A 6,129-nucleotide genomic window follows, 5' to 3' on the forward strand; every position below is an offset into this window, starting at 1 on the left:
CTAATAATTCAACTATTTATTGCTTCTAACATACAGGAAAGCCCAGTACATAAAAGACTGGTGAAAAGAACACACACACACACACACACACACACACACACACACACACACCACATAAGAACAGCCCTGCAGGATCAGACACAAAGCCCATCTAGTCCAGCATCCTGTTTCACACAGTGGCCCATCAGATGCCTCTGGAAGCCACAGGCAGGAGTTGAGGACATGCCCTCTCTCCTCCCATTACTCCCCTGCAACTGGTACTCAGAGGCATCCTGCCTTTGAGGCTGGAGGTGGCCTACAGCCCTCCGACTAATAGCCGTCAATAGACCTCTCCTCCATGAAGTTATCCAAACCCCTCTGAAAGCCATCCAGCTTGTTGACTGTCACCACATCTTGTGGCAGAGAATTCCACAAGTTGATTATGCATTGTGTGAAAAGTGCTTCCATTTGCTGGTCCTAAATTTGTTTGCAATCAATGACCGTGTCCTGAACTGGATGACCCCTGGTTCTAGAACGGGATGACCCCTGGTTCTAGTGTTAGAGAGAAGGAGAAAAACTTCTCTGTATCCACTTTCTTCACACCATGCATGATTGTATAGACCTCTATCTTGTCTTCCTGCAGTCGTCTTTTTTCAAAACTAAAAAGCCCCAGGTGTTGTAGTCTTGCCTCATAAGAAAGGTGCTCCAGGCCCCTGATCATCTTGGTTGCCCTCTTCTGTATCTTCTCCAGTTCTACAATGTCCTTCTTTAGGTATGGTGACCAGAATTGTATGCAGTACTCCAAGTGTGGCCACACCATAGTTTTGTATTGCTGTCCACCACAACCTCAAGATCCCTCTCCTGGTCAGTCACCGACAGCTCACATCCCATCAGTGGATATGTGAAGTGGGGTTTTTTTACCCCAGTATATGCATCACTTTACATTTGCCAACAATGAACTGCATTTGCCATTTTGTCGCTCACTCACCCAGTTTGGAGAGATGCTCTTGGAGCTCCTCACAATCCATTTTGGATTTCACTACCCTAAATAGTTTAGTGTCATCTGCAAATTTGGCAACTTCACAGTTTACCCCAACTTCTATATCATTTATGAGTAAATTTTAAAAGCACCGGTTCCAACCAGCAACTTTTGCTATTTTCTAGTCATTCTAGACCTAGGGCTTTTCAGGCCCCCGAGGAGACTGTCATTCACACAGGCTTCAAGTGCTGCAACAGTGGACTCCCCCCATCTCCCACATGGCCTTTCTCTTCCTGATGCCTTCTGGCCTTGGTTTTTAAAGAAGCGATGCACAAGAAATCCGACCCAGAATAAAGCACTTTTGAGGCCATTTATTCAATGGCCTGAGTGCACTTAACTCTATGTAGGACCTTTTTTTTGTTAGACCCCTGAGATCTGTCAGCTAGAGCCAGGTATAAAGTGGCCAAGGTGTGAAAAATAGTGGCCTGGCCACTAATCCCTTCATACCCTTATAATTAAGAAACTCATTGCCTCTGAGCACATGCTCAGCCGAAGAATTAAGTTCCTGGAGGTTTGACTCCCCCCAGGCAGCTCCAAGTTTGTAAGAGTTATTGGCTTTTTAAAATTATTTTTTAAAAAAAGAAAAGAAAGAAATTCCTTCATTGCAATGCATTAGGAGTCTCTCCCCGTTCATAGAACGGTGTGTGCCCTTAACTGAGTTCACAGCAATTAAGGGCACACACAGTCCTGCTTATGAATGAAGATACTCCTAATGCATTGCAATGAGGGGGGGGGGATTCTTTTTAGAAATATCTTTTAAAAAACCAAATCTTACAAACTTGGGGCTGTCTGCGGGGAGTTGAGGCCAGACCTGCCATGTCCCCAGACCCACTTTGGGGTGTCCTGGCACCTCCCAAAGGGGAGAATGGGCCAGCTGGGCGGCCTCAAATCCCCATTATTCCCTATGGGAGAAATGCAAATATTGGAAAAATCTTCAAAAATTCATCAATAATCACAGAAGTGTCCGATTGCTAGGGGTGTGCACGGAACCGCCAACTGCAGTCCGGCACTGGGTGGGGGGGTTTCTTTAAGAGCGGCGGGAGGGTTTACTTACCTTTCCCGCTTGGCGCCTGTAATCTTTAGAATAATTGGGGAGGCAGGACACCAGCCGCGCCCCCCCCCGACCAGATTAGGGGCCAAATCGGCCCAAACTACTGCTGCGGCCGCCGCCGCCACCAACCACCCACCCAACCACCCAACACAAGGCCCGATTTTGGGCCAAAGAAGCCACTCCCCACACGGCCGATGATGGGCTGAATTGGCCCAAACTACAGCCGTGGCCGCCGCTGCCGACCGCCCACCTGCCTGCCTGCCCTCCCAGCTGCCCGAGTCCTCACCACAACAAGGCCCGCGTCGGTCGGGCTGATCAGGGCCCCACAATTCGAAAAGGAGAGGAGCTCGCAAACAGAGCTCCTCTCTCTGCAAAGTCTCGGCCCGAACTGGGGCTTTGGGCGCAAAGGACGCCTGGGAGTTCCCAGGACTCCGCCACAACCTGGGCATCATCACAGGGGCCACCACTGAGTGACTAGAGGAGTGTTGGGGGGGCTGCAAGAGGGACTGAAAATCTGGCTGCACTGCCAGCTGTCAACTCCCTGCCCTCCACCCCCACCATGGAAGGAGCTTCCCTGGCAGGGAAGCCCCCTGCACCACCAGGCTCTACACTGGGCACCAGCCCCGGCGGTGCATCACCACCTGATAGACCCGCCACTGGTCCAGGAACTGGTTCGGCGGCAGCAGGCTCCTCTTGATAGGAGAGCCTTCTCCCCACCACCTCACCTGGGCCAAATAATCCGCCAATGGGGACCCGTGGGACCCCAGGATGGCATCTTCTCTTCCCACCGCAGCCCCCTGCACCAGCTTGTGGACCCCTATCACCTCTGCCTGCCACCCTGCTGTGAGCGTTGCTCGCAACATGGCGCTCAGAAATTCCTGCAAAAAATAAAATAAAATAAAATGGAGGAAGGGAGGGAGGATATGAAACAAAAACCTATTGGGGGGAACTTTCCCCCCAAAAAACCCTATTTAAAGAAACACCCTTTAAAAGAAGCCTACCCACCCACTCCACCCACAACAATACAATACAATTTTAAAAAATGCAATCAATAAACTACAAAATGGGGGAAGGGAAGCTGTAAAAATAAGAGACAACCTGCAAAAACAAGCAACAACCTGCAAAGAAAAAACACAGAAAATATACCTCCCCACACCCAGACATGAAAGGAGGCGCTATTTAAAAAACACTAAAGGGGTAAAAGGGGAAAACAAAAATTAATCACTTAGCCCCTCTGTCGTCCTGGAGATCTTCTGCCCCACACACTGGTCAGGACAAAAAAGAAGACCCAGACCAGTGGCAGGCGGGCACAGCTGGAGCAGGGGTAGGGCAGAATGAAAAAACTTTCCAGCAATTCCACCCACCCAAAAAAACAGATTAAACACTAAGAAAATAAATAAAAAGGCTGGGGGGGGGATGCTATGGGGATGGGAGAAAGTTAAAGGGAAGGGGAGAGTGGAGTCTGGAGCAGGTGGTGTGCTAAGCACAGCAAGAAAGGGATTAACAAAAAAAGAGAAAAGAAAAGAAAAGAAAAGCACCTGCTCCAGGAAAAAAAAGGGAACCCCCCTCCCAAAGATGAGCCCAGAAAAATAAAAAACAGCTGGAAGTGGCTTCTGAGCTGAGGAGCCAGAGGCTTTCAACTCAGTCAACAGATTTTAAAGCAGCAGCCACCAAAAGCAAAACAGGTGGGGGAAACAAAATGGGGACTGGGTTAGGGAAATGAATGGGCTAGAGAGAGGCCAAAGGGCCAGGGATCCCTGGCCCAGAGGAGAGGAGAGAAGAGAGAGAAAGACGCAGACATTCACTCACTCGGGGGGGAAATAAAAGCAGCAGGACAAACACACAGTAGAACAGACACACAGTGGGTTGGGGGGAGTTTAAAGCAGGGGCAGAGAGAGAAACTGGCAGAAGGGAACAGGAGATTGGGGGTGGGGACACAGCACCAGTCTGCCAAGCAAACTCTCACTGCACCGGCAGCAGCAGAGGAAGCCAAGCAGCAATGGCAGCTAGAGTGATTTTGTTAGGCCAGAGGCTGGGCTTTAAATAGGATTTGAAACTCCCTCCTTTGGGAGCCCCCACCTCTGCCCTCCCCCCTGGCCAATAGGGTACCAGTTCTCAAGGACTGGCACATTGCACAGCCTACCAGAGAGCCAGACTCATCTGGCCAATCAGGGAAGCAAGAGCTCAGCCAATGGAATCAAGTAAAGCAAGTTACACAAAATGGAGGACAAGATCTAAAATGGCCACTAGAACCTTTGAACTGGCTCGAACCGAACCAGGGCTCGATCAGTTCAAACTCGGACCAGCATTGCCAATGCAGTGCCCTGTTTGGTCTGAATTTGAGCCTTCTAACCGAAGCAGTTCAAATTCAAGCTGGTTTGCACATCCCTAGAGGGCATGCCATCTCTCCTGCTGTCACTCCCCTGCATTTGGTACTCAGAGGCATCCTGCCTTCAAGGCTGGAGGTAGCCTATGGCCCTCCGACTAGTAGCCATTGCTAGACCTCTCCTCCACGAAGTGATCCAAACCCCTCTTAAAGCCATCCAGGTTGTTGGCTGCCACCACATCTTGTGGCAGAGAATTCCACAAGTTGATTATGCGTTGTGTGAAAAAGCACCTCTGTTTGGGTTTGATCCTGGTTGTACACATGCACATGCAAAACTGGGCCAGGCCTCCTCCCGGCTGGGCATGTGAATAGCCTCTATTTTAGTTTAAGACAGGAGTTCACACTCTTGTGTTTCCAGGTAGTGTTGGACTACAACTCCCCTTTGCCTGTTGTGACTGGGGGTGATGGGAATTGTACTCCAGCAATATCTGGGGACACAAGGGTAAGGATCTCTGACAGTTCTAAAGCGCACCCCCCCCCGACCTCTGTTCTACTCTCTTTGGGTCTAGAACAGCTCACAACCATAAAATTTCAAGCAGAACCAAATTATGTAGCTGACACAGGTGTGCTATGCTAATTGTGTTCTGCCCGTATCTTCCAACTTGCAAACAATGAAAATTAAATTTCAAATGTTTTCAAAATTCAGAATTTTATATATATATATATATATATATATATATATATATATATATATATATATATATAGCCAGACTTCAGACACACGAGTCAAGCTGTTGGGCCTGTTCTGTAGGTCTAAAATCAGGTTGCCAGTGGACCAGAAAAAACAGCCTGATCTGCTCTTGTGCCTTTATTATTTTATTTATTTATTTATTACATTTATATCTCACTCTTCCTTCAAGGAGCCCAGAGCGTTGTACTACAAACTTACTTTCTTTCTTTCTTTCTTTCTTTCTTTCTTTCTTTCTTTCTCATGTCTCATTGATGTCCATGAGGCTTCCTTGGAGGAAGACTATGGAAAGGGCTGCAGCTTCAAGACGGCCCCTAACTGAGCTGCAGCTTCAAGACGGCCCCTAACTGAGCAAAGAGGCACCTTTTAAAAGTGGTGGCTCGCTTACATTTAACAGGGGGCGAGCAAATGAGAGTGGATTCATGGTTTGTCATCGAAAATCTCATCTGCTACCAGAGAATCTACACTCAGAACACCTCAGAAACAACAAAACCCAGTACCCCGTGGGTTAGCAACCCATGGGGGTGGTTGGCACCCTCTGTGAACTACACCACCACTTGCTCTGGGCCAACCCAGCACCTCCCAAGTACAGTTATGGGGCTGCTGAAACCTCCATTCTTCCCTATGAAGAAAAACTTTAAAGATGCGTAGACATTTTTTATTTTACATTTATATCCCGCTCTTCCTCCAAGGAGCCTAGAGCGGTGTAGTACATACTTAGGTTTCTCTTTCACAACAACCCTGTGAAGTAGGTTAGGCTGAGAGAGAAGTGACTGGCCCAGAGTCACCCAGCTAGTAACATGGCTGAATGGGGATTTGAACTCGGGTCTCCCTGGTTCCAGTCCAGCACTCTAACCACTACACCACCCTGGCTCCTTTAGCAACAGCTTGCTGTGCAGAATCGCAAAGTGATGTTGTAAGTTGGGGCTTAACAACTTACAGGCACCAGAGAGCCATGGTGCCTTGAAATTTAACTGTGGTGCCTA

The sequence above is a fragment of the Hemicordylus capensis genome, chromosome 1 (assembly GCF_027244095.1).
Source record: "Hemicordylus capensis ecotype Gifberg chromosome 1, rHemCap1.1.pri, whole genome shotgun sequence".
Classification (NCBI taxonomy): domain Eukaryota; kingdom Metazoa; phylum Chordata; class Lepidosauria; order Squamata; family Cordylidae; genus Hemicordylus; species Hemicordylus capensis.